At 39.6% G+C, this 25,179-nt stretch overlaps 1 protein-coding gene across 4 annotated transcripts in view; it reads left to right on the forward strand.

Moving 5' to 3' along the window:
• Positions 1–25,179, forward strand: part of EDIL3 (EGF like and discoidin domains 3) — a 681,338-nt gene that overhangs the window by 583,248 nt on the left and 72,911 nt on the right. The gene's annotated exons all lie outside the window — the stretch shown is intronic.

A 25,179-nucleotide genomic window follows, 5' to 3' on the forward strand; every position in this document is an offset into this window, starting at 1 on the left:
TATAATACAGAACACTCTTTGTGATATTCACTGCGACAGCACAGAAGGAGAACTCTGCATTGTAGAGGAACCCTGTCTGGTACCTGGGATAAGCACATCACAATACCATATCGTAAGTTGAAAGGTCTGGTACACACTTTTATTAGTTTTATGTGGTTTTCCAGAATGAAAACCATAATGTACATGGCTCCACCAATGATTCATAGGTAAACTTGGCTCCACCAATTATTCAAACCATGACTGTACATGGCTCCACCAATGATTCTTAACAATATGTCCTAAACTGGCTACACTGGTGCTTCTGCATGTTCAGGGGCCTAATTCAATGCTTATGGGATGTTAGCTACATCACTGAATAGGCATAGAAATACAATATGTAAACACTGAATTTTCCTTGGCTTCACAATAACAATTCAAAGCTACAGTACACAAAACATGACAACACATTCTGCAAGGTCTCACTTCTATTAAAGTAATTCAAATTATTTTTATTAAACTGTGCAACTTTATGGCATTTGGCATTTGAATTTGTTTTTTTTTTGCTTTGAATTTTGCACATTGTATTTGTCAGATGTTCTATACAGATGTGCAATGCTGGGACCTGTATTGTTGAAAACTAGGACATCAGAGATTTATTTTATTTGTAAAGTTTGATGATTGATAAGTTTCCTTAGCTGATTATATAAAGCTTTTTCATCATGGGAAATATTGTATTTAAAAATGACATGTAAATTGTGCAGATAATGACTAGTTACTTACATGTTAGGGAACTTAAGCAGCAGTAGACTACTCAGTGTGACATTTAGTAGTATTGACTATAGTTCATAGCACTTAATCGCTGCCGCCTCCTTGAAAGCCTACTTGTCTTGGAACTATTGACAGTCATCAGATTTAGAATTACTGTATAATAAATATCCTCAGTATGTTATTATTCAATGTAAAGGTTGGTATCTAATTTCTGAATATTCATTTTTCAAGAAAGAGCCATATATAAACAGTACAGTTTTTTTAATGTGTAACTCTCTGTATGTTATTTTTTCTGAACCTAGTGGTACAGTGAAATTGGAGCATTAATTACATATTCTAAATCAATATACTGTACTGTGAGATAAAGTGTCACTGACTGTGCATTATTACAGTATAATATACAATATACAGTTCTGGTGATATATAAACCAATATCTGAATGAAATCCAAATCTACATATAAAAAAAATACTTCAGCAGAAACTCTTTCTAGACATAGAGCACTACAGCATAATCCATCATAAATTTGATTTCCCCCAAGGTGTGACATTTGAAAATAAAAAAATTCAGAAATGTTTTTTCATGACAGTATGAAGCCACAAGCTGGGACACTGAAAGAGGGGAGAGCAGGTACAAAGGTGGTCCAGGCCTACAAAGGAGGAGCAGCCATGCTACCAGCTTGGTGTGGTCACGCTCCCTTTAGCTTCATTTGTAGAAGAAGTCCCGAAAGTCCCAATGTGTTCATACATTGTGACCACCCAACATTGCTAATGGCAGCTCTGTCCATGATGATGCAGTCTGACTAATCTAGTCATCACTTAATGGCCTGTTACACATATGGAAATGCCAGTTTCTGTATATTATAGGTAACTGGCCATTCATAAGGTGTCCGATAGGACTACCTGATTTTCAGCAAGCTCAGAGAACTTCAAGTTTGCCTGCGAGAACAAACACCATCTTCCTATGGTGCTTGTTGTCTGAGCCCCGCTCCTTCCTATGGGAAGGAGTTCCGGAGATACAAAGAGGGATCCAAGTGGATCCCTCCGACGCCTCCTCACTGCGTGACCAGCGGCACTGTACATGCGTTTCCTCAGGTCACACATAGGCAGAAGCCGGCCATGGGGGAGGTATTGTAAGTAACGCTACTACTGAAGTAGCAATGTTACTAATCGCGGGGACAGCTGCTCTTCGGAGCAACTATCCCCGCACTGAAGCAATGCTGAATTGCTCCGGTGATAAGTATCCCCCCGGCACCGAATGATGAATAGACCTCATCGTAAGAAATATGTTAAATAATTACTTGTGTAGCTATATTACAACTTTCAGTTATACTGTACATTGCAAAACTCCTAGCATACATAAATAAACATTAATTTGCTAATTATTGCACTATAAATGTTATAACTTTACATTTCTAATGTTTGTTAATTAAAAAAGTTAAAAAAAATGGTCAATGGCTTCAATTTTAGGCTTATGTTCTATCTTGGCTAATAATGTAATTCTTTATTTTATTTATTAACAGTTTCTTATATAGCACAGCATATTCTGTTGCACTTTACAATTAGAAATAACCTTAATATAACAAAACTGGGTAATAATAGACAGACATAGAGGTAACAATAATAATAACAATGGCCTAAACATGCACATTATAAATAGTATAATACATTTGAATATTATATAGGAAGAAAAAAACTGAAAGTGATGAAGTTTCTTTGGGCTCAAAAGACAATGGCTGGGTCAAATATATAGGCACTCACAGAGGAGGGTTTCGTAACCTTTTTGTACCTACAGTACACAGGGCCGGCAACAGAAATCATGGGGCCCTGTACACACTTTTTTTTATGGGCCCCCCATCCCCAGTTCCATCGTTCCGTGTGTACGCACCTATAGGGTGAGGGGGAGAAGCATTGGATGACAGGGAAAGGATGACAAACAGAGGGTAATTGGGAGAAACAGAGGGTGACATGGTAAGGGTAAAAGGGAGAAGGTGACGGGTAGGGGCAGAGGGTAAGTGAAGCCTCTGTAGTAGGAAGAGGAAGAGAGAGAGAGAGAGAGAGAGAGAGAGGGAATATAAAATACCATGTTCTTCTTTGTAGCAATGAGAGCAATCAACATTGTTAGGGTAATAATTGATATAAGATGTTGACATATGATTGCTAAGATACTTCGTCTTTATTGCTGTAAAATACTCAATTTGAAAGACACAAAAAGATTGGAGGACAGTTCCCTGTCCACAAATTTGTGTTAAAATTTGAACTGCTATTATAGGACTTGTTTTTATCTATTTATTTTTAAAAAACAAACATATATTTAGGAGATTGATATTGTTTTTAATATTTACCTTAATATAAGTTATATATTAGATAAACTAATACAAAAAGTGCACCACCCAAGAGTCCACTATTTATTCACAGTTTTAATGTCCAGTTTATCTAACAGCTTTTGAAAGTTAGGTGTGAAGCTGTAACGCAGAGAGGATGATCATGTGATGCTGACCACATAATATTACATTGTGCAGTTGGGATGACGTCAGAGTTTGGTCTTAGAAAACAATAAAAAAAACAAGAGAGAGAGAGAGCGGAGGAGGGCGGTCAGACCGCCTCCTCATTCTGTGTTACGACCCACGGCAGTGTACTGCCGCCGGACATTCCACCACTGATGTAATATGCGCTGCAGGCATGCCTGGGATGGGCCATGCAGTGACGGGGCCCGAACATGCCTGCAGTGCACCCTGTATCACGGCAGTAGCATTAGGTTTGCTATACAGATATTCAGGAGAAACACCTGAATATCTGTATAGCAACCACAATAACAAATTACAACAGGTTGCAATGAGAGATCCTACGATATTAAATGGAAACTGTGAAAAGGGCATTATTACAAATTATGACTTAGATATCAATAAGGGTAATCATAATATGAATAAAAGAGTTGAAGAAAGCCATAAATTTTAGGCTAATCAATAACATTAAATGAGAGAGATTAGCAATCTTATCAGATTGTAGCAAATGTCAGTGTGACAAATGATACAAAGTGAGAAATATTATTATACACCCTTTGTTATTTAAATATTAGTCTCCCATATCCAAAATGCTTGGGACCAGGGGTATTTTGGATATCGGAATATTCCGTATTTTGGAATATTTGAATATCATGATGAAATATCTTGGGAATGGGAACCCCAATATACACACAGAATGCATTTATGCGTTACTGTATTATATACACCTTATACACACAGCCTGCAGGTCATTTTATACAATATTTTCAATAATTTTGTGGCTCAAGCAAAGTTTGTGTACATACATGAAATTCATTTATATTTCATATACACCTTATACACACAGCCTGAAGGTAATTTTATACAATATTTTTAATAATTTGTGCCTTAGACAAAGTTTGTGTACATTGAACCATCAAAAATCAAAGGTTTCATTATCTCAGTCATGCCAAAAATATTCCGTATTTCGGAATATTTGGATATGGGAGACTCAACCTGTACTTACAGCAATTGACGCTATGTTGGCTAATGTGATCCTCACACATATTACACTTTAAAAGTATGCAAATCAATTGTGGTCAACATAATCAATATGTAAGGTGTGAATAATCCGATTGAATATAAATATTATATAATAAAACCAGATCACCAATATTAGAGATCATATAGGATTGCCCTGCCTGTGAGAGCAAATGGATAATGTTTAATATGATAGAATTATATTTGTTGGATGAATCCATATACCAATGCATAAATAATATCACTTCTACACAGTATCTGGGACAACCTACTAAGATTTGATTGTATCTAAATATAATTTAACTCTTACCCTCTCCATGACTCTGAGCTCAGCACAAATATTTAAAATATATTTAATGATGAATCAATAATGAACACACACAGCCGGGATATTCTTTGTTATTTTAATATACATTTTCTAACGCATACTTTTCTCACTACTTCTAATTTTAACCATTATTTTGCTGGCCATTGTCCCATATAGGGATATTTCAATGTATATCTAAGAAATGTTAAGTTTTTATATAATGTGCGCCTATTCACTGTCATAACCTTTTATTTCTTGCACTATTGTCTAACTACTACTCTTGTCAGTCGGCAGCACCACCAAGCGGAATAATAATTTAAATGTGAACATAAATATGGGGTCCCGTATCTCATTTTGAATATTTATGCAGATAAATAAATCCTTTTGTATCCTGATTTCCTATATCTGCAATGGGAAATGTGATCTGTTCAAATTTACTAAAGTAAAATGTGAAAAAATACCAGGAGGAGCCCTATGGTAATAACGCTATCTTGACATTATACAGCCTCACCCCCAATTCACCTACTCCAGTGTAGCCCTTCCTGCATGCTGACAAAGTAAACAGACCTCAGAGTAGGCTTCTGTAATCAGCCTGTGTGTCTGATAGCCAACAGACTGATCACAGTGAAGAAATAAAACCACTTACCTCCATTCAGTGGTGATCTGGTGAGCGCCTCAGTGTCCCTTTTATCTGATCACTGTGCCTCAGTCATCGGATCTGTAAACTAAGATGATGTGAGTGTTGGCAGTATCCTCAGTTTACTGCAGGAAACAGATGACCGTGGTCACATACAGCCTTCAGATGACAAGATCACTGAGGAGCTCACCAGGTCACCTATCACCCGAATGAAAGGTAAGTGTAAACTGAGCGGTGGAGGGTTATGTACAGACACTGTCTCAGGGTATTTTGTGCAAAATATCCCCAGAGAAGTGTGGGGAGAGGAGGATATGCATGGACAGAGCATTCTCACAAGTTTGGTCCATGCATGTGGTATGTGACACATCCTTGCGATGTATTCAAATATTGCAATGCGAATTTGGGCAAATCCCATCCACAACTGAGATGCGGATTGTGATTAATATGTCTCATTCTTAGTAAAATGCTGCATATTATGTGGTTTCCATATAAATGACTGTTAATAAATAAATAACAATTTTATCATCTAATTGGCAAATCTAGGTACATTTAATTTTTCCTAGTCCCACCGGGCATACAGTATGTAAAATACATTTGCATAAAATGATATAATGCATACGACTTTACTGGTTTTGGGTTGTTATAAAATTACTTTATTATTTAGTATCTTTAATATGAAATTATAGGTATCGTTTTATGAGCTAGTTATAGTTTTCTTTTATAAGACTGCAGTGGATTTATTTAAGCCTGTGATTTATAGCTCACTTATTCTATTTTCACGGTGTTAAAAATATTGTACAGTTTTTTCTCTCATTTTGCATTCGATATTTCCCACATGACTTCCTCTGTAACCACATAAATGACAACAAAAATGTTATGCAAGGTACATAGTATGGATACGCATGCACATTGTTCTACACAAGATGGAATGCACAATATAAAATCCTGGTGATTCATTAACGTATAAATAATATGTAGTGAAAACATCCTCTAGAAAATAATGAAATTCCCATCTTTAATAACCTGAGTTTAAGCAACGTTAGAAATGATACAGTCTTGATGATAATGAATACCCATTTTTTTATTTTCTTGAGATCCTGGTGTATGCTTTCAACTAAATGTATAAAATACGTTTATATTATTCCATTGTTCCTGTTCACAATCCACCTTGTGCCACTACCAGTGGTTCCAAATCCACTTCCACTTTGAAATCTCTGCATTTCCTTTTGCAATCTGATTTATTGTGAACTCTCAAAAGTCCCCCCTCCCCCCTTTTTTTTTTTCCTTCTATATTTAAAAAGTGAGGCAGATGCTTCTAAAGATAAATTTAAACTCAGAGTTTATAAAACAAAAGTTTTTGTCTGAGTTTATTTGTTTTTTGAAGTATGCAGTAGAGTGAGACTGCTGTATGTACTGCCCAAATCCAACGACTCTATCCCACTACCCTCTCATCTCCATCCCCTCCCTCCATCTCCTCCCTTACGCTAACAATATACTGACCCCCTTGAAATGTCATAATAAATTGGATTAAACTCAAATAATGCAGATTTTGGGCACAACTAATTCTTATTTCTTGTTACAGTGGCAAATGCTCAGAGATAACTAATAAGAATTCAGTAATAGAAATTGTTAAAACAATTCTGTTACCAGTTTACTGTTTAATACTGTAGCTTTAAAAACCCCAATCACATAAGATACTCTGGTGCCAGCCACTGCTACAATATAGCTGCCCAGTGCCAACCCTTTACCAAAAATGTTATATTTTTCTATTAGCCTCAGTCAGTGACACACAGAGCCGTAACTAGAATTTTTGGTGCCCTGTGCCAGAAAGAGCATTGGCGCCACCCTCATTTTTCAAAGGGACATAATGCACCCATAAAATGGCCATGGCTTCATGGGGAAGGGCCAGGGAAGAGATAGGAGAGGCCAGGAGATGATTGGGATGGAATAAGAGGAAGCTACAAGCAAGAATGATAATAAAAATAAATTTTACAGGCCCAAACAGCGCCCCCTGACCTGTGGTGCCCTGTGCGATGGCACTGGCCGCACTACCCTAGCTACGGCCCTGGTGACACGCAAAATATGATACTGTAAAACTGTTAGGTGGCCACTGGCAATAGAACAACCTCAGTGAGCCCACTGCAACACACTTGCACAAGCCCCATCAATAATACTTGTTATTGATTATTTACAGTGTTGTTGTCTGTTCTTGGCCCCTTGTCGGCTTCACTTGGCGCCACTCAGTCTTCCCCCAAACACAGTGTTTACCTCTCTATGGAACCTATTCATCAACACAAAAAATCGATGGAGGTAATTATATTTAGAACTCGCATGGAGTTACCTAATTACCGGAGGAATTCATCATTCCTCCTCTCCATCAGTATCTATTCCAAAAGGCTGTCATTTTTGCAGTGACAGCTTTTCAGGAATTAGGGAAAACTATCTATCTGCTCTACCTTACCGCAGCTGTAATCAGTGCTGTGCATGCGCTGCCGTTACAATCACAAAATCAGCGCATGCGCAGCACTGCCTACAGCTGCGGTAATCTCTGCAAATTGTTAGTGGTAGATAAAGGGGCAGAACAAGTAACTTTGCACCTTGGGAAAACCATGCTGCACTGCAGGTGGGGGAGATATAAAATGTGCAGAGAGATACAGGTTGGGAAGAGTATGTCCAAGCTCAAACCTACAGTAAATTACAGTGTAAAAGTAGTGCTGTTCAGCATTTGTGGGCTACACGCAAAAGCAACCAGTATTTACTGTACCCTGCATGCAAAGACAATAATAGTATTTGTACATGTTTTGTTCCAGATACAAAGTTACTTGTTTTCTTTTATTTTTCCTTGCTCCCAACTCAGAATCAGCACCAAACGGGAAATGGGGGAAGAGGATAAGGGCCACACAGGAGCCAGCCACAAATTGCAGTATTGCAGTGGTTTTATACAGTGTATGTATATATACTGTGTATATATATATATATATATATATATATATATATATATATATCTATATAGCAGCAGCACACAAACAGCGGCACTCGGAGATTTCCATGAAAAAAAATATATTTACAAATCCATGATAGACACCAACGTTTCGGGACCACCCAATGTCCGTTTGTCAAGGTAAGGGACGTTGGGTGGTAACGAAACGTTGGTGTTCTATCATGGATTTGTAAATATATATTTTTTTCATGGAAATCTCCGAGTGCTGCTGTTTGTGTGTTGCTGCTTTGGAATTCGTTTGATACGGAGGGCACCGGAGTTGGTGAACCAAGATTATTTGAGTGCCGATCCAGACACGATTATATATATATATATATATAAATATATATATATATATAATATATATATATATATATATATATATATATAAGAATGAAAATATGCTGGCACTCAAAGCTTGAATATATGCATCCCACCTGGGTGCCTCCAATGAAGGTGATACACAAACAGATCCAAACCACCTAACTCACAATCGGTACCTCCGTGTGGTCAACGTTCGTCCTGATGAAATTTTTTATTAAGTGAGACATTGACCACACGGAGGTACCGATTGTGAGTTTCGTGTTTTTACACCACATCTTTGTTGCTGTATCAAGTCCTGTGAGTGCCACCACTTTGGATATATATATATATATTTTCCATAGACAAAAAACCTTACGGCTTCACATGTCCCATTAAGACTTCTTAGACATGATCTGAAATGTCACAAAAACCTACTGAATTTCTGCCACTCAAACTCCTAAAAACAATGAAATGCCAAATTAATGGATGTGTTCCTTGCACAATACAGATATGGTATGCCATCACACCCTGTCTTGCCTTAATATACAGATATGGTATGTCATCGCACCCTGTCTTGCCTTAATATACAGATATGGTATGCCATCACACCCTGTCTTGTCTTAATATACAGATATGGTATGTCATCACACCCTGTCTTGCCTTAATATATAGATATGGTATGCCATCACACCCTGTCTTGCCTTAATATACAGATATGGTATGTCATCGCACCCTGTCTTGCCTTAATATACAGATATGGTATGCCATCACACCCTGTCTTGCCTTAATATACAGATATGGTATGCCATAGCACCCTGTCTTGCCTTAATATACAGATATGGTATGCCATCACACCCTGTCTTGCCTTAATATACAGATATGGTATGCCATCACACCCTCTCTTGCCTTAATATACAGATATGGTATGCCATCATACCCTGTCTTGCCTTAATATACAGATATGGTATGCCGTCACACCCTGTCTTTCCTTAATATACAGATATGGTATGTCATCGCACCCTGTCTTTCCTTAATATACAGATATGGTATGTCATCGCACCCTGTCTTGCCTTAATATACAGATATGGTATGTCATCGCACCCAGTCTTGCCTTAATATACAGATATGGTGTGCCATTGAACCCTGTCTTGCCTTAATATACAGATATGGTATGCCATCACACCCTGTCTTGCATTAATATACAGATACTGTATGCCATCACACCCTGTCTTGCCTTAATATACAGATACGGTATGCCATCACACCCTGTCTTGCCTTAATATACAGATATGGTATGCCATCACACCCTGTCTTGCCTTAATATACAGATATGGTATGCCATCACACCCTGTCTTGCCTTAATATACAGATATGGTATGTCATCGCACCCTGTCTTGCCTTAATATACAGATATGGTATGCCATAGCACCCTGTCTTGCCTTAATATACAGATATGGTATGCCATCACACCGTGTATTGCCTTAATATACAGATATGGTATGCCATCACACCCTGTCTTGCCTTAATATACAGATATGGTATGCCATCACGCCGTGTCTTGCCTTAATATACAGATATGGTATGTCATCGCACCCTGTCTTGCCTTAATATACAGATATGGTATGCCATAGCATCCTGTCTTGCCTTAATATACAGATATGGTATGCCATCACACCGTGTCTTACCTTAACTGACGATTGTGCCCTTATAATATATATATATATATATATATATATACTGTAAAGCCGTACTAACACATTTTTTGATCGCAGCCCTATAGCCCTATGGGAATTGTGTATGTGCACAGCGTAGTAACTGTGTATGTGCACAATGTAAGGGAACTGTGTATGTGCACAGCGTGGTAACTGTGTATGTGCACAGTATATGGGAATTGTGTATGCGCACTGGGAATGTAGCTGGCATCCCGGTGGTCTTGCTGCGTGAGGGGAGGGTTAGGGTTAGGCTGCGGGAAAGGTGGATTAGGGGGAGGATTAGGTGTTAGGAGACTTAATTGCATGCATCCGAATTCTGACCACTGACATCCAGACTGCTGGGATCCCATACTCAACCCCATGCACAGCGTATAAGAACTGTGTATGGGTACTGTGTATTTGGACAGTGTATGGGAACTGTATATGGGCACAGCGTATGGGAACTGTGTATGGGCACAGCGTATGGGAACTGTGTATGGGCACAGCGTATGGGAACTGTGTATGGGAACTATGTACTGTATGTGCACAGCGTATGGGAACTGTGTATGGGCACAGCGTATGGGAACTGTGTATGGGCACAGCGTATGGGAACTGTGTATGGGCATAGCGTTTGGGAACTGTGTATGGGCACAGCGTAGGGGAACTGTGTATGGGCACAGCGTATGGGAACTATATATGGGCACAGCGTATGGGAACTGTGTATGGGCACAGCAGAACTGTGTATGGGCATAGCGTATGGGAACTATGTATGGGCACAGCGTATGGGAACTGTGCATGTGCACTGCGGTATGGGAACTGTTTTGTCTCATTAAAAGTGCAGGATGTTTCTACGCCAGTTCTTCTTAAATTCTATTTATTTTCTTTGTATGTGTTTTTTTGTTACATTTTCTCTCTCACAATTGTTAATCTCATGTGTACACGTAGTTATTTTTGGAAAATAATAAAAGAGAGGAAAAGCACACAATGCAAGATAATGTCAAATGTATGCTTATTTGTTTTCATAAAAGAACTCATTTTGTCAAATGGTTCTTTGACTTTCTACCTATGGTTTAAATTGAATTAAATGGGTGTTTACCAGTACTTACACAAGCCTAGTAGTTGAAGCATGCAAGTACAAGAGATTCTCATTTTATATCTGCAAAGAACCAGAATAAGGCAATGAATTTTTATGAGTTGTAAGAAGAGTCGATCTACATATAAAAAGGGAACTACAGTACTTTTTCCAATACAGCATCCGCTAAGCCCCTGACAATATGTGCATTAATAGAAACATTTTCCCCATTGCTTAGTTGCCAACATCTTTATGACAATATCTGAGAAATAAGAAGACACATTTTGATGCTAGACTGTAGCCACTGGACGACTGGCATCACATGACTCCTGGGCATACAGTAATCATTGAAAAAATTATATTTAGTAGTTAAATACAAATAAACAATGCATACATGCTTCAAACTGAATTAGAAAACATACCAGGAACTGGCAATCAAACGCACAATTAAGAGAATTATGCTATAAAATTAAATATTACTGTGCAGATTCATACCTAAAAAGATAAAATACTGTCCTCTTGATGTGAAGTAGTTGTCAACACAGATATTTAGAATTACATCCAGCATGTATGTAAAATAAATGAGGTTTGCAGTTGGTTTTACACAGAATTACACCAGTAACGGAAAATTATAACATACAAGATCAATGTAGCAGTAAGCTGTTAAAAAATGTATATTCTCTGGCGGTAGTAAGAAGCAGTCCGTATATTTGCATTAATATATAAAACACAAGGTGGAAAAAGAGCACCTCCTAGTGCAGTATCATAAGAAACGGGGTTCCCTTCTCCAGATATAATGACCCTCTGTGTGATGGAGGTATACCTTATAAAGTGGAATTCTCCACTTATTTAACAGCATGAGCAACCAATAAGATCCTCAGTTTCCACTCTCTTGATCCAACTATGTAAAACCGTAGTGTAATACTATACACAAGTTTTATACAACACTCAGGACAAAACAAAATGCCCATACATTATAAAAAATATGAAAGCTTATCTGTAAATATGCATCACCGCATCACCCACTGGAAGAGGATAACATCTGTCACAGCATATAACCTCAATGCATTTCGTCCTTTCAAATTTATCTGGACTTCATCAGGAGGACTGCACTGTCCTGTATTCCTGTCTGTGATGAGAAAATAAACATCTGTTGGATTTTACCTGGTCTATGTGATTCTTGTCACAATATATATATATAGGATGTAGTTTAAGTCCCAGATGTGGGGATGCCAGCGCTCACAATGCCGGCACCGTAATCCCGACACCAGTCAGAATACCGGTGCCAGCATCCCAACCGCCAGCAATCTGATGGCATCCCGATGGTAAGAAGTGGGGTTAGGGGGAGGGTTAAGGTTAGGGGTTAGGTTTAGGCACTAGGGGGGGAGGGTTAAGTTAGGTTTCAAGGAGGGAGGGTTAGGTTTGGGGTTAGGTTTAGGATACTTACTGACAGATGTCGGCAACCTAACCCTATCAAGATGCCAGTGTTGGGATTCTGACCGCCAGGATCCTGAGCGCCAGCAACCCGTACCCAGTATACATATATATACAGTCAGGTGCATAAATATTGTGACATTGACAGAATTTTCATATTTTGGCCTCTATTCACCACCACAATGGCTTTGAAATGAAACAAACAAGATGTGCTTTAACTGCAGACTTTCAGATTTAATTTGAGGGTAATTACATCCAAATCAGGTGAACGGTGTAGGAATTACAACGGTTTCTATATGTGCCTCCCACTTTTTAAGGAGCCAAAAGTAATGGGACTAGCAACTCAAAAGCTATTTCATGGACAGGTGTGGGCTATTCCCTCATTATTTCATTATCAATTAAGCAGGTAAAAGGTCTGGAGTTGATTCTAGGTGTGACATTTGCATTTGGAATCAGTTGCTGTCGACTCTCAATATGAGATCCAAAAGAGCTGTCACTATCAGTGAAGCAAGCCATCATTAGGCTGAAAAATCAAAACAAACCCATCAGAGAGATAGCAAAAACATTAGTTGTGGCCAAATCAACTGTTTGGAACATTCTTAAAAAGAAAGAACGCACCGGAGAGCTCAGCAACACCAAAAGACCCGGAAGACCGCGGAAACAACTGTGGTGGATGACAAAAGAATTAATTCCCTGGTGAAGAAAAACCCCTTCACAACAGTTGGCCAAATCAAGAACACTCTCCAGGAGGTAGATGTATATGTGTCAAAGTCAACAATCAAGAGAAGACTTCACAAGAGTGAATATAGAGGGTTCACCACAAGATGCAAACCATTGGTGAGCCACAAAAACAGGAAGACCAGATTAGAGTTTGCCAAACAACATCTAAAAAAGCCATTACAGTTCTGGAACAACATCCTATGGACAGATGAGACAAAGATCAACTTGTACCAGAGTGATGGGAAGAGAAGAGAAGGAAAGGAACTGCTCATGATCCAAAACATACCACCTCATCAGTGAAGCATGGTGGTGGTAGTGTCATGGCGTGGGCATGTATGGCTGCCAATGGAACTGGTTCCCTTGTATTTATTGATGATGTGACTGCTGACAAAAGCAGCAGAATGAATTCTGAAGTGTTTCGGGCAATATTATATGCTCATATTCAGTCAAATGCTTCAGAACTCATTGGACCGCGCTTCACAGTGCAGATGTACAATGACCCGAAGCATACTGCTAAAGCAACCAAAGAGTTTTTTTAAAGCTAAAAAGTGGAATGTTTAGCAATGGGCAAGTCAATCCCCTGACCTGAATCTGATTGAGCATGCATTTCACTTGATGAAGACAAAACTGAAGGGAAAATGCCCCAAGAACAAGCAGGAACTGAAGACATTTGCAGTAGAGGCCTGGCAGAGCATCACCAGGGATGAAACCCAGCGTCTGGTGATGTCTATGCGTTCCAGACTTCAGGCTGTAATTGCCTGCAAAGGATTTGCAACAAAGTATTAAAAAGTGAAAGTTAGATTTAGGATTGTTTAGTTTGTCCCATTACTTTTGGCCCCTTAAAAAGTGGGAGGCACATATAGAAACCGTTGTAATTCCTACACCGTTCACCTAATTTGGATGTAATTACCCTCAAATTAAATCTGAAAGTCTGCAGTTAAAACACATCTTGTTTGTTTCATTTCAAAGCCATTGTGGTGGTGAATAGAGGCCAAAATATGAAAATTCTGTCAATGTCCCAATATTTATGGACCTTGCTGTATATATATATGACACAGCGTAAGAGAGGATGCACTCACGGGTCAATGAAAGAATCAGTCTGACAACTTTGTCTGCCTTGTTCAACGTTCCAGTCAACCATGACTTTTATCAAGACTAAAACTATGGTTGACCGAAACTATGAACAGGGCAGACAAAGTTGTCAGACTGGTTCTTTAATTTGCAAGACTCGTGAGTGCGGCCTCTCTTATGCTGTGTCACATGTTTGGTTGTTCTGAATGAACACCTAGGAGGGCACCAGAGCAAGGATTTGATGGGGGGGGGGGGGGAGAGAGAGAGAGTGAGAGAGAGAAAAAAAATCTGGCACTCACTCATAAGTAAAAGTGTAGCTTACCCCATTGCCCTCCAATAGTGATACAGAATCACTGCACCAAATAGACAAAACACCACAGACCAGCGGCACACAGGGATTTTGAAATGAAGTCAACAAACACTTAGTAGCAGTCTAAGTTGACTCTATGGAGTTTTATTTATTTATATATATATATATATATATATATATATATATATAGTATACACACAGTATATATATATATATATATATATATATACACACAGTGTGTATATATATATATATATATATATATACACTAAAGTAACAAAATTCATGGGATAGCAGTATGTTATGGTAATGGTAGGTGGCATCACAGTACTGTGACATCTTGGAAATGCACAGACCTGCATCTGTTGTAATTTGACATCTCGTGGGTCAATTTGAACAGATGGGTCATTCCAATTCTGAAGTTGTGTTGACATTCAACATTCTTTGATCTATGGTGTCACATGTGTACCAGGAATACCTCATGGTAGACACTACCACACACCGTGAACAGCGCAGTGGCCAACCATGGGTGCTTAATGATCGTGAACAGTGGCAGCTGGCCAAAATTTTCTGTGGTAACAGACAAGCAATACTGGCTCAAATCACATCCACATTCAATGCAGAAAGTATCAGATGCATATCCAGCAGGTCAGTGGAGCATTCTTTAGCTTCCATGAAATATGGGAGCAGAAGTCCCACCAGAGTGCCCCTGTTAACACTATGATACCAGACACAATGCCTCACCTTGCCTTGTGGCATCACTAATTATACACTTAAGAATTGGCAACATGTCTGTGGTCATGTGGCATGGTTAGGGTCTGCTGGTCCACCTGAACACTTATTTGACCAATAACCACTACATTGAATTGCTTGATAACCATTTGCAGCCCTTCATGGACTTCATTTACCCCCATAACGATTGGAATAATATCAGGATAATGTACCGTGTCATTGGTCCCAAATAGTCCAGAATTGGTTCTAGGAGCATTCTGGAGAGTCTGATGAATGATGTGGCCACCACGTTCGCCCGACATGAACCCAATTGAGCATATATGAGACGTGGTGGAGAAGTCTATTTGCACCCATGAGATCCTGCACCTACAAATATCAGAGAGCTGTGGGAAGCTATCCAGACAGCATGAGTCACCATCTCTCCAGAGGTCTTCTGTCTACTGGTGGAATTGATGACATGTTGAGTTACTACACTTTGCCAGGCTAGAGGGGGTTCTACACAATACTATACATCTATTCAATGACTTTTGGCACTTCATATACCAAGATCAGCCGTAACATTAAAACTAGAGATGTCCGCGGACCCCGTGTTTTCATTTTGGCAAAACCACCCTCAAATGTTATGGTTTTGGAAAGACCACTCTCAATTGTTTTGCTACGGTTTTGGATTTCTTTAAAAAACTGATAAAAACAGCTAAAATCATGTAATTTGGACTTGTTGTTCATATAGTATTATTAATATCAATAACATTAATTTCCGGTAAATTTTGTCCAATTGTGCCACCTGAAATCATGAGGGAGGGATTTACATGCAATTAAAACACACAAAATCAGTTTTTTTTATTCAAGACCAGAGCCAGGACTCTGTATGGTGTGTATGGTTTCCAGCAAAGCCGAACCACTCATCTCTAACTAAAACTATATGTTTATTATGTAGGTTCCCCTTAAACCACCAGAACAGCTCTGACCCATCAAGGCATGGCCTCCACAAGACCTCTGAATATATCCTCTGGTATTTGATACCAAGACGTTAGCATCAGATCTTTAAGTCCTTTAGATTGCGAGGTGGGGCCTCTATTGCTTGGACTTGTTTTTCCAGGACATCCCACAGATGCTTGATTGAAGATCTTAAATCTCGGGAATTTGGAGGCCAAGTCAACTCTTTGTCATGTTCCTCAAAGGTGCATTATCCTGATGACAGAAGCCAGTGCCATTAGCTAATACCATTGCCATAAAGGGGTATACTTGGCCTGCAACAATATTTTGGTAGGTGGTACGTGTCAAAGTATTAACCACATGAATGCTAGGACCCAAGTTTCCCAGCAGACTATTGCCCAGAACATCACACTGCCTCTGTCGTCTTACCTTCTTTTCAACCACATGATGTAAAAGAAGACATGATTCATCAAACCAGTCCACCTTGTTCCATTGCTCCATGGTTCAGGTCTGACACTCATGTGCCCATTATAGATGCTTTCAGCAGTAGACAGCATGGCAGCTCTGAAAAGTCTGTGTCCACATTCCGATACACTGTGTGTTCTAACACCTTTAATATAGCCAGCATCAACTTCTTCAGCAATTTGTGCTACAGTAGCTTTACTGTGTGATAGCACCAGCTGGACTAGACTTTGCTTCCCACGTACTGTACTTCAGTGAGCCTTGGGCACCCATGACCCTGTTGCCAGTTTACCGGTTGTCCTTCCTTGGAAGACTTTTGGTAGGTAGTAACCACTGCATATTAGGATAACACCACAAGACCTGCCATTTTGAAGATGCTCTGACCTAGTCATCTAGCCAACACAATTTGGACCTTGTCAGAGTTGCTCGGATCCTTACGTTTGCCCATTGTTTCTGCTTCCATCACATCGATTTCAAGAACTGAGTGTTCACTCATTGCCTAATATATCCGACCTCCTGACAGGTGCTATTGTAAAAAGATAATCAATGTTATTCACTTCACCTGTGAGTGGTTTTAATGTTATGTCTGGTCTGTGTATTCTGCATGTATATGCATTGGTAAGCTGTATTTGATTTATTGAGCACAGGCTTATTTCTTTACGGACATGCTGAAACGGAAGTGTATCCGACAATCACTTCTTATCTTGCATTTCTTATGCATGCTGTGTAATGGACTGCTCCCAGGAAGGGAAAGGATGGGGCGTTTAGCATGGATAGTGTATGCTATGAATGTTCCCAGCTAAAGAGAATTATTGGTATTAAATATTTGCAAGCACAGGGAAACACATTTCTTTGATTACTTGATTTTGTAACAGTGATACATCATATTCCTCAGTTCTAGCATCTATTTTATTACTGATCCACAGAATCGATTACATGCAGCACTGTTTAGTTATTTACATTTTATTACACTATACATAGCTTTACTGAGGTTATCTTATAGTATTTTACAGAATTATATTGAATAACCTACTCTGAAGTGTTAACAGAGAGGTGATGCAAGTAACCACCGCATCATTATAGTCTTTTTACCATGGCTCAATGCCACAAATCACATCAACCCCCCCCCCCCCCCCCGTCCAGCTCATTTCACTAGGAAGTGGGAGTGTGACCTGTTCTCTAAGGAGTCTGGGGGACTTACCAAAATGTGTGAGTTTCCCAGACCTCTTGGAAAAGTAAGCAAGCACGATCTAATCATGTTATGTCATACTTAATTATATTATTATATCTGAAATGAAAAGTCCTTTTTCTAAGATAAATATCCACACAATATAACGGATAGAAATTAGTAAAAATATTGTTATGTTATACTTAATTATATTGTCTATGTCTGACATTACGGGGTATATATTTATATACAGGTTGAGTCTCCCATATCCAAAATGCTTGGGACCAGGGGTATTTTGGATATCGGAATATTCGATATTTTGGAATATTTGCGTAAAAGAATGATATAACTTGGGAATGGGACCCAAATCTAAGCATAGAATGCATGTATGTGTTAAATACACCTTATACACATAGTTTGAAGGTCATTTTATACTATATTTTTAATAATTTTGTGCATCAAAAAAAATGTGTGTACATGCATGAAATTAATTTATGTTTCATATACACCTTATACACACAGTCTGAAGGTTAGTTTTTACCATATTTGTTCATAATTTGTGCTTTAAACAACATTTGTGTACATTGAACCATCAGAAAGCAAAGGTTTCACTTTCTCAGTCATGCCAAAATTATTCCGTATTTCGGAATATTTGGATATGTGAGACTCAACCTGTATTTATATTCATGAGAATTTTTAGAAGAGATGTTTCCCATAGCAACCAATCAGATTCTACCTATTATATACTAGAAAGTGCTAGTTAAATGTTAAGTAGAATCTGATTGGTTGCTATGGGCAACATCTTTATTTCTAAAAACTCTCACATTAGAAAATATACCCCTACAAGTCCTTTTTCTAAGATACACATCAACACAATATAACGGATAGAAATGAGCAAAAATCACAACAGAGATTTGTAGTGAGTAGTTTTAAAGGAGTGTAAAGATCCATTTCTGCTTTGCTATTCTGCCATTTGCTCTTTATTTGTATATTCATATTTTAAAGACTCTATTGTTTATTCATGTTGCTAGGTTGTATTGTTTCATCCCTGTCATCTCTCACCACTTACAGTACATTGGAAATTGCTAACCTGGCTCTGTAATGTTAAAGTGTTTGTAGGATTCCTTTTGACATAGTCTCTAGAATGTTGTCATGGTATCAGCTGCTAGGATTTCAGAAACCTGCGTAAAAACCATTAGTCAGACATACAGCAAACCTTCCTAAGTACGATTTGTCTGGCTTGGTCTATGTTTTCTTGATTGCACTTTCTCTTGTGTTTTCTTTACTCAGTGGTGGGCTAACAGGGAAGGCAGAGTCCATTTTACTCCTGGGCCAATTATATTTTTACAGTGAGGGCTACCTTGGGAATGCAGTAGGCTGCAACGCTAATAGCTGTACAAGTTACTATCCCCATTTCCTGGAACATGAGTGCAATGCAGGACATGTGTGGATATTGTTATCTGTATTTATCGGCCTGGTTGTTCAATGCTTTTCAAAATAGCAAGAAATGCACCAAAATTATGTTTTCTTAAACAGGCAAATGGTGCCATTCTTTCCTACTGCTCCACATGAGACACAAATCTGCTGTATTTGCTTTTCTTCATCAACATATACATTGTCAGATATGAGTGTCGAATACATTGCTTTGCTACTGTATATCTGCAGCAGAACTGGTGCAATACACTCTTACTGCATCACATGGTGCATAAATCTACTTTATTGCTATGCTACATCAGGCTGCTGGACACTTTTTAAGAAGTAAGAATGTCACAAACTGAAACAAGTTGGATATAAGAAGATCATTTCATCTATAGGTGCAACATAACCTAACTCTGTGTGAGAGGAACACACATCACAGTTCTCTGCTATTGGCCCTGCTCCTTCCACTATCTATCTGTGACTTTACAATAATATCCTTAACCACACCCACACACGCACACACAAAATTACACCAATGTATATACCACTATCTCCGACAAGATCAGTTTGCTCCCAAACTGCTACAAAACTATACCTTAAAGAAAAAAAGTTTTTTTATGGGTCAAAAAGTAGCTAAGAAAAACAAAGCTAGGACTTCATAAGAGAAAACCAAACACTTCTTATATCCTTTTGGACAAAAAATAATGCTAAATAGTAGCAGTTGTTTATTATGATTTAGTTATATAGTACTAGACATAATAGGTCTAATTACACCCTGCTGTAGGCCGGACCGAATACATACATTTTGAGGCCTGGTACACTTATGTCTTGTAGGATCCCCCATTCCTCTCTGTTAGAAGCAGGCCAGTCAGCTTGAGTTTTCCCTTATACCCCTTTTATACCTGACCCGGGATTTGGAACATGTTTCCAATCCGGGACAGACCCTTTTTACCCTGCGACGCCAACCCGGGGTATGCCCAGGTCAGCACCATTCACACCGGAGTCGGGTCTTCAGTGACCTGGCTATTCCGGCGTAGCAAAAGTGGATGCTTGGAGATGATGTAATGTAATGAAGCCGGCCAATCGGGTATCATGCGGCACGACCTGAGTCATCGTGACCCGGATCGCGACGTTTACACTGCAGGGTGACACGGGAACAACCTGCAAGCTATCCGAGTTGGATCCCTGGGACACTGGATCCGGGTGGATCCGTTTACACTGACAAAAATCCTGGGTTGATGCGCGTCAAGTGCAACAACCCGGGTTTTTTATGTTGGTGTAAAAGGGGTATTACTTATATGGTGGTATCTCTGCAACTGGAACCTCTAAAGAAATTGATCCTCCCTGGAAAGATGGTAACTTCAGTCAATATTTACTATTCATGTAGTCAGTCACATGGTCCGGAAGACGCCTGTTTGTGTAGAAATATAACTAATGTCATTATACAACATTAAGACACCAAGTGCCTGATTCAGCAAGGAATGCAAGTGAGAGAACGCACGCACCCAGCCACTGACAAAATATGTTAATCAATGCATATGCATGGCAACCACAGCACAAGATGCAGACACCCAGCAATATATAAGCCAACCACCTCCCTTTACTCACAGCCTGAGTAGTCCGCAAGATAGCGGAAACATCGATAACATTGAGAACCATCGAATACATTAGCATAATAGTGTGTGACCTAACCTCACTCAGGATATGAGCAACTTCCTGCATTCAGTGAGAGCTCAGGCTGCGTAGTACCTCGCAATGGCTATTTTATGCACGCCCCTGCAACGGCATTCAAACACACTGGCACGCTTGCGTTCGGCCAACCATCCCCCATTACCACCTACAAACGGCACTTCCTGTCAATCAATGTCGGATTGGGCTGTGTACACACTGCGTGTAGTCTGCGCATCCTTACGCGATCGCACTGGTTAGTTCACGCACGAGCAGTGCGATGCATATGCATGCGCAGTGCGATAACATCGGCTGAGTGTGTGCGTTCTCTCACATGTGTTCCTTGCTGAATCAGACCCCAAGTCTATAAAAAAACCAGAGGTAAGCATTTTTTTTTTTAAATAGAATTGTTGTCTTAATGAAGATTATTGTGTCCCAGCCCTTTCCTCCTAATCTACAAGTTCTAAAGTTGTCAATAATCTCCAGCCCCTTCCCCTCTTTGTCTCTCCAGCAGTTTCATCCCACCGTATCTCTCTCCACACCTTCAACTTCCTTCACTCCTGTAACTCTCCATAGCCTTAGCTCTCCCCCCCCTATGTCTCTTCAGCAGACTGATTCCCCCACTGTATATCCCCATAGCCTTTGCTTCCCCCATATCTCTCCAGCAGTCTCAGCCCCACTCCTTCATGCCTCTCCATATCTTCAGCTTCTCTGACCTCCCTGTGTCTATCGAGCAGCCTCAGCCACCCACGCTAAATCACCCTAAACCTTTTTCTTGCTCCTTATCATGGTGACAATAGCTCCTCTCCCCTCTCTTCTTCAGTGGCGTGGATGTCATGACATAAAGTGTGCTGCGTGAAAAAAAAAGATTGCATCGGATGATGCCAGTTAAGGAGCTTTCCGACCCCTCCATGCCTGCTCACTGGCACAGCACACTTCTAGAAGTACTGTACTGACTTGGGGCACGATATGGGGAGCCAAGAGGCCGGGGTCGCTCGGAAACTTGGGGCCTGGTACAAGTTTCCTCATTGTACTCTCTTGTCTCCAAACCTGGTTAGAGGAAAAGGGAAACAATTATGAAAGTATATAGGGCCCTATTTAGTAAACTTTTGTATTCAGAAAACTTTGCTGAAACAGGGACTTATAGTATCGGCTGCATAAATTAAAGACGTATTGGAGATATCTCCTGCATTCATGAAGGACCAACAGCATAACACTATTCCTACAGATCTCTTTGGAAATGGTAATTTACCATGCTATTACATGCTTACATTTTTATAGTTGTCTCCCATAGCTTACATCATTTTCAGAAATCAGCGCCACTGTTCTAGCTAGCGGTATTTATTATTGCCATGAAAGCAATCTGTTATCACTGTGAATATTGGTGATGACAAATTTAATTTATCAGAGCCAAACTTTTGGGTCTTAAATAGACTCCAAAGGGACATACAGTTGCTTATGCAGTAAGGGTAGGTTATTTTGGGGCCAATTTATTATAACTTGTGATGGAATTTAAGTTCATGTGGCAGACACCAATACAACAGAGCAATTTAACATTGCTCCAGTGTAGGGATGAAAATCAGCTTTCCGTCATCCCTAACTGTGTCAGTATCATAAATGACTAGTTGGTTGCTGTAAAATTTGACACTGATAGGCAGTGTGACTGCACATACATGAACCTAGTCCATGCATGTGTAAAGAGGAAAAATCTAAAAAGATTACAAGCGCAATTAAAAAACAAGAATATGGGGTTTATTAATATATGTATATTGATAAATTATATCACAATCAATATAAAACAACTATATTAATGTACAATAAAAAATACAGAAAGCACATGTGCACAGTGCAAAAATATTCATACAGTGTAGCATAAAAATAACCTAAAAAATGTTTATCTGTTTACGCTTCTAAATGGGTGAAACAAACTCTTGGTAAAAAGAGAAAAGAAAAACAGTCTGTTTCAATGTTCTGTGGTGATAATTTGCATAAATAGTACAGTTCCGGTTTGAATTATTCCCAAAGGAACAATAGATTTAGTTCCTGACCCACCAGCCAGAATATTAACCGGTATAAAAAAAAACTGCATAAAGTGTAAATAGCTGGGAGCGCTGTAGTGTAGCAAAAAAACAGACCTACCGGGCATCAATGGCATAGATTGTTCACAAGCCAAGGGAACAAGCGATTTACTTCCTGATCCACCAGCTTGGGCATCCAATGTCCAAAGATAACAGGTACCTGTAAATCCTTACCAGGTACTGCTGGGACCATGTCCGCGATTAGCCATGGGAGGCTTCCAGCCATTGTGGTGAGATATCAATGGGTCATTGAGGCTGCATACCGAAACCGGCACCTGGTTCAATGGAGGCACTGTGAGAAGACTGGCAATAGGCTGTGTGATATGCCAGATTCTGGCTGTGGGTCACGAGGCAAGCGCCACCCGTCAGGCTGTGTAATGATCTGACACCACGTCTACAGTCTCACGTCCATGCGGATGTCTCTGCAGTTTAACCAGTAGTGCTCGACTGTGACATGTGCAGCAGTGAGATGTTTGGAAAAAAAGAAAGGCACATATAATTTCTGTATCAATGTGGAGATCAACTAACGCGTTTCTTGGCCATATACTCCCGGCTGTTTCATCAGAGGATGTGTTTTAGATCTCTCCATGGTGTGTATCATAAAGGGGAGAATGACCAATGCAGAGCATGACTGAAGCCAGTTGCAGGTGTTAATAGTCCAGAAATTACTGACTGTTAAAAAAACATGTAGCTTAGAGGACAACACAAATAATATAATAATGCCAATTTTAGTATCTTTTTGTTGCTCTACAAACCTACATTAATGAAATAACCAGAACCAAAGACAAAGAAAAAAATTATAATATTAATAATAATGTAATGAGTGAATATAAATATTGTAGTATGGTGTTAAATCATATGTGTATACACAATACTTGTTATTCAAAAACCATAATAAGAATAAGAAAAAATATGGAAAAATACAAAATAACAGTATTCCTATAAAGTGTATTCCTAAAAAACTGTCTTCCAAAAAAATACATTATACTACAGGGTGAATCATGTGAGAAATAAATCCATCTACCATAAATCCTATATTGAAACCGTGGTTAGCGGTCGAAGAGATGTCAAAGACCTGGCCACAAACATGAGATAATTTAAACTCGCAGTAGGACCATGCCACTCCATCAAAAATGTCATGTGTGTATATCAAATATACAGTACATACTAATAGAATGGTTACTAATAGATACTGTAAGGGGAATAAATACAAAAATTTTATTAAATCTTGGTTGATGTCTTCTTATATATAATAAGGATAAAATCTATAATATGCTAAAGAGAAGATCATCTGGTGTAAAAACAGCAGCTAACATAGGCCCTGATTCAGACCCACTCGCAAGCGGCTGTCCGCTCACAAGTGGGTCGATGGTCTGCACCGAGCATGCGCACGACGGAGGGAGCTCCGTCGTGCGCATGCGCCAGACGCGACGAGCGAAGGAAAGTCCTTCGCTCGTTGTGTCTGATCAAAGGGGGCGTGCTGTCGATGTTGATTGACAGCACGCCCCCTTTGGTGGGCATGCCGGGGGCGTGCCTCCCTGATGGGGGCGTTCCCAAGGGAACGCCTCCCGTCAGAAGCCGGCCCACTGACATCACTAGTGATGTCAGTGGGAGTGATTTTGGCTCTGATAGAGCCAAAATCACTCCAGGTCTTGCGGTTGAAAACCTCAACCGCAGGCTCCGGCTCGCAGTTTCGATGGTCGCGATGGTCAAGACCATCGCGGCCATCAAACTGCACGCTCGTATAGGCTGTGGGTGGTGACCCACAGCTATACGAGCGTCCAGGAGGACGCTCCATTTTTATTGAGGGCGGCCCTCATTTAGAGCGTGCGCTCTGCTCAGAGCGTACGGCTCTGAATGAGGGCCATATACCCTAAAGAGACCAAACTCGAGGTGGCAGTCAAAGGGTGTCAGAGAGCTGG

This window comes from Taudactylus pleione, unplaced genomic scaffold (assembly GCF_031769625.1).
Source record: "Taudactylus pleione unplaced genomic scaffold, aTauple2 ptg000792l, whole genome shotgun sequence".
Lineage (NCBI taxonomy): Eukaryota > Metazoa > Chordata > Amphibia > Anura > Myobatrachidae > Taudactylus > Taudactylus pleione.